This window comes from Apodemus sylvaticus, chromosome 16 (assembly GCF_947179515.1).
Source record: "Apodemus sylvaticus chromosome 16, mApoSyl1.1, whole genome shotgun sequence".
Taxonomy (NCBI): domain Eukaryota; kingdom Metazoa; phylum Chordata; class Mammalia; order Rodentia; family Muridae; genus Apodemus; species Apodemus sylvaticus.
The window spans coordinates 14,664,755-14,675,555 of NC_067487.1; the positions used below are offsets into that span (position 1 = coordinate 14,664,755).

Below are 10,801 nucleotides of genomic sequence, written 5' to 3' on the forward strand. Positions count from 1 at the left end.
GCCAGAAAAAACATTGAGAAAAATCCTAATTAGCAAATAGAAAACAAATGCAAAACCAGAAAACATAGAAAGAGAGCCAATAAAAGAAGAGCGTCTTTCCCTGTCTTCCATGCTGTGTGTGGAAGCTGTGTATTCCTGGACAGATCGCGCCAAGCCAGCACAGTTCTCATTTTGGGAGGTCTTTACTGAAAAGGGGGAAGAAGCGAGGAAGACAAAGAAAGAGCTATGGTTGGAGTCTGTATCCTTTATCTAGGCAGTAGCTTAGGTAACACAGGTGGTGACACCCGCAGGTGATGCACGTAAAAAAAAAAGCAGGTAACTCACTTGCGCAGGGGTGTGCCATGGCAACAGATGCAGGAGGGTCCTTGTCGCCTAGGGATGAAGTCATCTCTGGATTCAGAGGGAGGCTAGCTATAAACTGCTTCTGGTGCTAGCACTGAGGAGAAAATAATGGCTTCCTTCCCCCCTCCCCACGGCCCCACTCCTAGCCTCCCCTAGCCTCCCCCATGCCTCCACCACATTTCTTTGTGAAGTTTACCTGGGGAAGGATCAGTAAATAGCTATGCTAATTTTTTCCTTATTTTCTACTACATGTAAAAGAGAAAAATATTCCATTTGGAGTCCAAACAATTGCATCAAAAATCAGTTTGTACCATGATTCCACTCCTCCTTCCCTACTAAATTGAACTCTCATCAGTGTTTTCTGTATACAGATTTATTAGTTCAGAAAACGCAGGAGCTGCTCACTTTCAAACTGCTCTCATCAACAGGGTTTCAGGAACTCTTAATTAAATCCACATCAGCAGATCTTTATCTGTGTAAGTTTGGTGGGAGAAAGTCCCAAGCAGCGGTGTCTGCACTCCATTGAGTTTCTCCAAGGACTTCGGAGCGCAGACAAAGCAGGCTATGCTGTCCTACTGAGCCATGGCCTTCATCGTATATGCCCTGGGCTTACCATTCTTTGTCCTAGCAATACACATCTCCGTACGGCGTCACTCATCTGATGTTTTGTTTCGGATATGGAGACGCAGGGAAGATCAAGGTTACTCTAATCTACCTTGGTGGATGTTGATTAGTTTATTGATATAGTAATCAATAGTACTGATTAGGATAAACTTTAAGTGGATATCTCAATCCTGGCTACTGGAACGGGTGATCCTGACTGCTCTTTCCAAGTTTGGTTTAATTAGACTGTGGAAGGGTCTTGGTGAGATCCCTTAAAGGTCCCCCGCATTAATGCGCAGCTCCAATTAAGAACCATTATGCTTTAAAACTAGCATTTGCATTTTATAATAAAATAACAGAGTTTTATACTTTGTACCTAGTCACCATTGTTTCACATCTCCTTCCCATCACCCCTTGGATCTGACCACTAATTTGCCACTTCACTAATCTAGATGAGCCAAAATGTTGTCTCTGGATGAACATGAGCACTGAATGCCCTAGCCTTGTAATAGTCTAACTATTTCAGACTGTTCTTTGGAATCTAGTCACAAACACACTCCACTCCAAAACAATGAAGACAAAGGAAACCTGGACTGGGATTGGTACACAGACTGCAACAGAAATAACTGAATGGCTTAGTCCATTCAATCTGCCAAAACAAAAGCTTAAGTGTCTTATTCAAAATAACTTAAATTCCTTGAGCTGTGGAGGCTAGCAAGTCTAAGAGCAAAGTAGCAAAGGTATTGTCTGATAAAACCCCACCCACCCCTACCAGTCACAGATGGTGACTTCTCTGGGTCCTTAAGTAGAAGTAGAAATTAGTCTTTTTCAGAAGAAGTTCATTCATCTCCTTCATGCAGACTCTGTCTGCCTGACCTAAAGGGTTTCTGAGTGTCCTGCTCTACTTATATTGACATATGACCTCAGGATACAGGCATCCAGACAACAGCACTATTGATCATCAAAGGTGCCTCCTAAAGACACACGATGGTAGAAATATGCCCTCTTATGTGAATATACAAATAGACTTGTAACAGGTAGGATGAAAGGAGTTCACTCTGCTGAGGTGTGACTTTGTCCTGGGCCTTATTTACTTGAATACATTGTGGAATGCCTAGAGTGCCTCCATGTTCTAGGAAACCGCCATTACACTGAATCTGGGAAAGGAAATAGTAGGAGTGGGAAAAGAGCGTCTCCCCCAAGTAGAGCTGGGAAGTCTTGATGTAAGGGTGTGAAGTGGGTGTCTTTTCTTTTCCCATGGAAAATTAGTGGTTGTTTAGTCAGTGATTATTGTCATGATTACATATGGCATTGCTCAAAAATTAACAGGGACCTGTTGAGTAGGTTGGGAGCTGGAATAATGAGATCACCAAAGAGAACCACTGGGCCAGGAAACTCCTGGCAAAGGAATGACAGTGGGTGACAATATATTTCCTGAGGGCTGCACACTTTTGGCATTCTTCTGCTTTGTAGTGACATTTTACTAGTCATGGTTCCTAGCTAAAGAGGAATGATCAGTGTTTTCTGCTATGGTCTTCATGGTGGCTAAGCTTGACTGCATCTAGAGTAAACTATAACAGAAGGCCCTGTGAAGAGCTCTTAATCAAACTATTTGGAATAGAAAGACCTACCCTAAATCTGGATAGCACCTTCTACTGGCAGCCCACAGAAAAGGGCCTGGGAGAAGGGAATCGCTTTTACTGGCTTGCCCTCACACTCACTGGCCACCCATCCATCCCACTCCTGCAACCAGTCTGCCCTGAAATCAGAACCAATTTCTTTGGCATTCCATCACAGACTAAAGATCCACAGTGCTCTAGGTATCCTCTGGCCTTCAGCACCAGGTTGGGATTGGACAACCCAATCCAAGGACAGAGGACTGGACAACTACCAGATTCTCAGCCTCTCCACTGTGTGAGATATCCATGTTTGGACTACCCAGACTACAACCGGGGAGCCAATCTAATTAATCTTTTTAATATAAATCTATTCTATTCTGTTCCTTTAGAGAAACGTGAGTAATATAGTCTCACTGTGAGGTACAATTCTCTCTTTACATTTATTTTATTTTATTATTATTAGTTATTATTAATTATTGTTGTTCTTGTCAGCATCACACTGTGCATACTAGGATGTCCTTAAAACTCACAAAGACCCACATGCCTCTGCCTCCTGAGTTCTGGGATTTTAAATCCTGTACTACCATGCCCAGCGGGAGTTCTCCTTTTAATTTGTGGTTAAATGTCAAAGATAATCTGCAGTCTCTGGATTAACCATCTTCCTCTCTAAGACAACACATCAGTATAAGTTCTGACTATTTCCTGATGAGCAGATGACTACTGTGGACCAATACCATTGGATCAAGGGTCTCTTCAGATCCAGACATATATATAAACTCAGAGTATTTCTTCAAGAGACTATGATATAAAACCTTTAGTGCTCAGGATTTACCTAAGATGACAATGGGGAAAAAGAAGTGATGTTAACAGAGAGACACAAAAGAAATCTTTAAGGCTTGCTGAAGTCTGCATAAACCCTAATCTGTGAAGACTAGTTGGAATCTGTACACTATCCAACCTGTACTTGCTTGCTGGGGTCTGTATAACTCTGAAAAACTCCGATATTTACTTGAAAGTCTAGATATACTCCAGTCCCAAGGATCACCTAGAAAAGTCTAAGAGCAGTGGTCTCTAGTCCAAGGAGAGCTGACTGAGTATTATGTTTCATGTAGCATTGCATACTATTGGCTACCTGCATGTCTCGGGTCTAGTTTCTTCTATAAGAAGCAGTGTTTCAAATTATGAATCGACTGGCATGTAACAATGTGTCTAAGTATATCTAGTAGCCAAACAATACCTCATTCTCTCCAACTATTCTCTTAAAGAACTCTTCATGTTTTAAAAATGCAAGATTTACTTTTCGAAAACTAAGCCAATTGCCTTGTGCGTGCATTTTAGGGCATTGATTTTGGAACTTATTTTGGGTCTAAAACCTGTTTTAGCAATATCATGTTTACATATATAATTTCAAGAATGCCAACATTAATGAAGTCTAAAGAAGCGGGTTTCCAACAATTCTGTGAAAGTTAATCAGTATCAAATGGAGTATCAACACCAACAAAAATAAATAAAGTCAGAAGTTATGAAAGGTTCTCATTTCTGATTTTTTAGGACTACTGTTATTACTCCTACAGAATATTTTGACAGAAACAACCTTATAAAAGGCCACCATAAGTGGATATTAGCCTAGAAACTTTGACTAACCAAGACATAATCCACATATTAAATAATGTCCAAGAGGAATGGAGGAGTGGCCCCTGGTTCTTTTTTTTTTTTATTAATATAAATAACTATGTTATTTATTTCTTTTTTTTTCATTCTTTTTTTTATTCGATATAATTTATTTACATTTCAAATGATTTCCCCTTTTCTAGCCCCCCCCTCCCCGAAAGTCCCGTAAGCCCCCTTCTCTTCCCCTGTCCTCCCTCCCACCCCTTCCCAGTTCCCCGTTCTGGTTTTGCCAAATACTGTTTCACTGAGTCTTTCCAGAACCAGGGACCACTCCTGCTTTCTTCTTGTATCTCATTTGATGTGTGGATTATGTTTTGGGTATTCCAGTTTTCTAGGTTAATAACCACTTATTAGTGAGTGCATACCATGATTCACCTTTTGAGTCTGGGTTACCTCACTTAGTATGATGTTCTCTAGCTCCATCCATTTGCCTAAGAATTTCATGAATTCATTGTTTCTAATGGCTGAATAGTACTCCATTGTGTAGATATACCACATTTTTTGTATCCACTCTTCTGTTGAGGGATACCTGGGTTCTTTCCAGCATCTGGCAATTATAAATAGGGCTGCTATGAACATAGTAGAGCATGTATCCTTATTACATGGTGGGGAATCCTCTGGGTATATGCCCAGGAGTGGTATAGCAGGATCTTCTGGAAGTGAGGTGCCCAGTTTTCGGAGGAACCGCCAGACTGCTTTCCAGAGTGGTTGTACCAATTTGCAACCCCACCAGCAGTGGAGGAGTGTTCCTCTTTCTCCGCACCCTCTCCAACACCTGCTGTCTCCTGAATTTTTAATCTTAGCCATTCTGACTGGTGTAAGATGAAATCTTAGGGTTGTTTTGATTTGCATTTCCCTAATGATTAATGAAGTTGAGCATTTTTTAAGATGCTTCTCCGCCATCCGAAGTTCTTCAGGTGAGAATTCTTTGTTTAACTCTGTACCCCATTTTTTAATAGGGTTGTTCAGTTTTCTGGAGTCTAACTTCTTGAGTTCTTTATATATATTGGATATTAGCCCTCTATCTGATGTAGGATTGGTGAAGATCTTTTCCCAATTTGTTGGTTGCCGATCTGTCCTCTTGATGGTGTCCTTTGCCTTACAGAAACTCTGTAACCTTATGAGGTCCCATTTGTCAATTCTTGCTCTTAGAACATACGCTATTGGTGTTCTGTTCAGAAACTTTCTCCCTGTACCGATGTCCTCATGGGTCTTCCCCAGTTTCTTTTCTATTAGCTTCAGAGTGTCTGGCTTTATGTGGAGGTCCTTGATCCATTTGGATTTGAGCTTAGTACAAGGAGACAAGGATGGATCAATTCGCATTCTTCTGCATGCTGACCTCCAGTTGAACCAGCACCATTTGTTGAAAAGGCTATCTTTTTTCCATTGGATGTTTTCAGCCTCTTTGTCGAGGATCAAGTGGCCATAGGTGTGTGGGTTCATTTCTGGATCTTCAATCCTGTTCCATTGATCCTCCTGCCTGTCACTGTACCAATACCATGCAGTTTTTAACACTATTGCTCTGTAGTATTGCTTGAGGTCAGGAATACTGATTCCCCCGGATTTTCTTTTGTTGCTGAGAATAGTTTTAGCTATCCTGGGTTTTTTGTTGTTCCAGATGAATTTGATAATTGCTCTTTCATGCTCATGGATCGGTAGAATCAATATAGTTAAAATGGCCATTTTGCCTAAAGCACTATACAGATTCAATGCAATACCCATCAAAATCCCAACTCAATTCTTCACAGAGTTAGAAAGAGCCCCTGGTTCTTGAAAGACTTAGTGCAGCAGTATAGGGGAATGCAAGAACAGGGAAGTGGGAAGGGGTGGATGGGGGAGGAAGGGGAGGGAAGAAGGCTTATGGGACTTTCGGGGAGTGGGAAGCCAGAAAAGGGGAAATCATTTGAAATGTAAATAAAGAATATATCAAATAAAAAAGAAAGAAGAAAAAAAAGAAAAGGCCACCATAACCTCATACAAAATTAATTAGGAAAGGTTGTTTATCCTCCGGCTCTCTACCAAGTCTCTGACACTTTTCTTATTAGTGACTCTGGTCAAAATACTTCATGCACTCCAGCTCATTTTTGTCTTTTTTTTTTAAATCTCCATTGTCTCAACCTTTTTTAAGTATGGTCTGCTGGCAACTGCTAATAATTCACTGTGGCACAATACAACCACTCTGTTCGCCTGGCAATCCATACTACAAGAACTCAGAAAAGCTCTCACTATTCCACACCCATCCCAACTTCTCAGTGAAATCCTTAGCCATGTAATATGGATGTGGGCCAATAGTATATTCCCTAGACTCTCATTATGGTGAAAATAGATTAATAAAACAGTGAATAGAAATAAAACAGAGAAAACTAAAGGAAAACAGATGGACACACTATTTACTGTCCCAGTTAGCACTCAACTGTCGAACTTCTAATAACAATAACAGAACGTTTTTGTTTCCTTAGAATGATATTCAACTTACACTGATAATTTTTTTAGAGTCTCTTATTTGCATCACTTCTGTATCTTTGGGATCAGTCATATAATGTATCAGGAGGTATGAAATGTGAACAAATAATTTAGTATGTTCCCAAACTACTAAAAACACTTTTGAGTACTCGTTAAAACAGCAAAAAATTATCCCTGGAGCATGTAAACTCTTTGCAAAAGATAAAACACTGAAATGTTTCAGAAGGTCTTTTCTAAAAGTCTCCTGAAATTTGCTTTATCTATTTGCATAAATAAATTATAGATGGATGCAGCACAGCCGACTGCATTGAGCAAGGTGAAATTCAGGACTGAATGAGAACCTGTGCTTGGCCATACAGAGGAGTGCTCAATATCTGTTCCCGGCACACAGCTTGATTCATAATCTTCCCTGGCTTCCTCACTCCATTATTTTCCAGGTATTTTCTTTGGTATTCTTTACCACATTTAGGCTTCCTTTCCTCTCGGCTACTTTGAATGCACACTCTATGTGGCCTTATTAAAACTGACTCTTAAGAAAACTTAATTGGCTTTCCAAGTAAGTCTGTTTGGAAGAACATGTGATATGAATTCTGTGCATATTAGCCTAAGCAAAGAAATAAATAAAAAGCAGTGTTACAGCTATCATAAAACATTACTGGAGCAGAGCAAGCACCATGCTGTACAATGGGTCTTGATTCTGCCCACGAGATGCCCAGCACGGTGCAGTGATGTATTGCACAATGAAAAGTACCATTTGGCATGCTAATTAAAGAGAGGACAAGGCATTTGGTTCTGCTCCCACCCAACATAAACTTGGAAACAATTAAGCATGCTTATAAATTATCCAGAACCTTGGAAAACTAAATTGAGACCTAAATCAGGGAGTCCCTAAGGACTACAGGAAAGGGATAGCTATTATCCAGAATCAAAGTGCATGCCTGAGTGTTCCTAAGAAGTGTAGCTGTCTAATAAGACTTCAGATTAAATCCTGTATGTCACTGATGTCACAATATCAGATCACCATACTTTGTCATTTGAAAATACCACATTCCAGAAGATAAGACATGCCTTACTTTGTACTTGTCAGTCAGTCAGTCAGTCAGTCAGTCAGTCAGTCAGTCATTCTTCCATGAACTGTATACATGGTTTCTAAAAGTCATCTTCAGAGGTTCATTTGAGGAATTGTGAAGTCAACCTCAATGTGCCAGAGACATAGTTATATGCTTAACAAGAAAACTCTACCAGATTCAGAGGAAAAGAAGTTTAAAGCCACCACTCCTTTGTTGACGTCACTCACACAGGACATGTCCTTCCCCACAACCAGCTCCTTCTTTCCTCACATTTCTCTGTAGATGAATGGAGAAAAAGAGTCTGTCTCTACTGCTGCTCATCTGCCATTTTAGATGCATGGCTTCTCAGATCAGAATCAATGAAGTCTCAAAGGTACAGATGACAAACAACACTCGCATCAGTAATGATAAGTTTATGTGCAACAGAAAACAGTCTCACCATTGAAGACAGCTGAAAATGTTTATAGATACAGTTCTTATATTAAATAATGTATCTGGTTCTAAAGCTGACCTTGAATCCTTCTCTACTCTCCTCCTTCTGAGTGAGTTATGGACATATGATAAGAACCTACTAGACACAGTCCACACCAACCTATAGAATACAATGCACAGAACTTAGGAATTAAGCCAAATCTCTTCCATTTTCAAAACCTCATCTGTTTGTTGATTTTTCAAACCATTTATCCAATCTGTAGGACCATATTGTGAACATAAACAAAACATTATTCTGATATGTTGCCAGTGATCAAAAAGTAAATAGTTTCACCATGTATTTTAAATTCACTTCTAATGCCTCCAATAGGACTATTTAAATTGTAGAAGTAATTATGCACCTCATGAGGACCATTTCAGAAAAACAAAAAGAAGACTGCATTGCAGAATTTTGGGAAGTAGTTATTTGAAGACCATAGCTCACCAACATATATAACTTTTCTAAAAGTTTTCATGGCACTAAATCTCTGCCATTATTCGATCACTTCTCGTTTTCTGTTATACTGAAACTTTGAATAAATGTTCATTGATAATAACACTTTTTGGTGCTGTGCAGTTTTGGACTAAGTCTTAAAGCTGCTTAAGTAAAAAATGTTGGGAAAACAGGGGGGAGGGAAGGGGGCTGATGGGACTTTCGGGGAGTGGGGGCCCAGAAAAGGGGAAATCATTTGAAATGTAAATAAAAAATATATCAATAAAAAAAATGTTTGGTTGTCTCATTACATCTCTTGATATAGAATCCTTTCTCAAGAGTCAGTATCTAGTGCTCCTCATCCCAAAATCTTAGAAACCTGATCCCTTTCAGCTACACATCTGTTGCTGCACCTGCCAAAACAAGGTATGATCTGTCCTTGGCAAAGCAGCCCTTTGCCACCCTCCAGTCCAAGCGCCAGCTGTTCCTGTCAGGGCCCTCTCTCCCAGATTCACAGTATCCCTTTAGGGAGTACCCTATGTGACTTTTCTGTTGTTATGATAAAATGCTGACCAAAACCAGCTCAGGGAGGGAAAGGTTTATTTCCATTTCAAAGTTACTTTCCATCAGAGGGAAGCCCAGGTAGGGGCTCAGGGTAGAAAACTGGAGGCACTAACTAAAGCAGAGCCAGGCAGCACGGAAGTGGGACTGCCCACACTGATCCTTACTAAACAATTCCAGAACAGGGAGGTGGGAAGGGGTGGATGGGGGAACAGCGGGAGGGAAGAAGGCTGATGGGACTTTCGGGGAGTGGGGAGCCAGAAAAGGGGAAATCATTTGAAATGTAAATAAAAAAATATATTGAATAAAAAAAAATGCCCTACAAAAAAAATAAGAAAGAAAGAAAGTGCTTCTGTAGGCGTGTCCACAGGCCAATCAGATGGAGGCATTTTCTCAATGAAGGTTTCATCTGCAAAAATAAGTCTAGCTTGTGCCAGGTCCACAAAGAGCAACCAGCACGGGGCAGCAAGAGGGCAGTCCCAGCACTTGTGGGTTTGAGCTGCTTCCATTTTTTCTTGAGATAAAACGTCTTCGAATGTCACCTCCTCAAACCTATCATTCTGTCAGTCTTAGTCGCATTTTCATTGCTGTGATAAGGCACTATGACCAGGACAACTTGCAGAAGAGTTTATTTTGCAGAAGAGTTTATTTGGGGTTTACAGACCACAACCCCTTACTCCTGTGCCTTTGTGGGTTGTGCCCAGATTTCAGGGTCCCCAAAGACCACCAGGAGTCCAAGTCCACATGCAGAAGCAAAGAGCCCTCATTCAACTCTAACAAAGCAGTGAATGTGTGCTGACAGTGCTGTGCCTCAGCTAGGCAGGGACTTTTGTACTAGACTGAGCAGGGAATGGGCATCTGCAGCCTGGCAATTGTCTTATTTGGTCAGGGGTGTCTCGGCGCACAGGGACAGGTCAGTGATGACTGCAGCCCGCTTGAAGAGTTAATCTATGATCTCCGGAATTGTAGGCACTTTCCCTCTATTCCCTGATTGGTTTGGGTGCAGGGCAGTTTCTTCCTGGAATTGTTTGTGGTATCTATTAACCAGAGTTCAAACTTGAGACAAACAGGCTCAAGATAGAGTCAGCTTACAAATTGGCTGTGTTTCTCACGTGACTCTAAGCCCAGAACCATGTGGCTTATGCTGCCATGTGGGGTGGAAACAGATCCCCTTCCTGAACTCCATTCACATAGGCTTTCCTTTGTCATCACAGGTCACAGGACTAGCTGGGTGAGGTCTGCCCTGCGAGCATCTGCCCTTTATTCCATTTTCATCAGACCTCCCTTATTTCTTTCAGCATAAGCCTTGGCTCCCACATTGTATTTTTTTTTTGATGCTCTTCTTCTCCACAAATTGTGCATCTTTCCCTGCTTACTCTTTTTTTATAGATCTGCATAATCATGGTTACTAATAACCAAGGAAGAAAGTCAATATTAGGTTTTCTTAAAAATCTACTCCGCATGCTTGCTTCGGCAGCACATATACTAAAATTGGAACGATACAGAGAAGATTAGCATGGCCCCTGCGCAAGGATGACATGCAAATTTGTGAAGCGTTCCATATTTTT

The 10,801-nt window shown here is 40.8% G+C and overlaps 1 non-coding gene across 1 annotated transcript; it reads left to right on the forward strand.

The window, feature by feature from the left end:
* The first annotated feature begins 10,694 nt into the window (after window positions 1–10,694).
* On the forward strand, window positions 10,695–10,801 carry LOC127667194 (U6 spliceosomal RNA). The gene has a single exon (XR_007973833.1). It is a non-coding gene; the product is annotated as a U6 spliceosomal RNA (small nuclear RNA).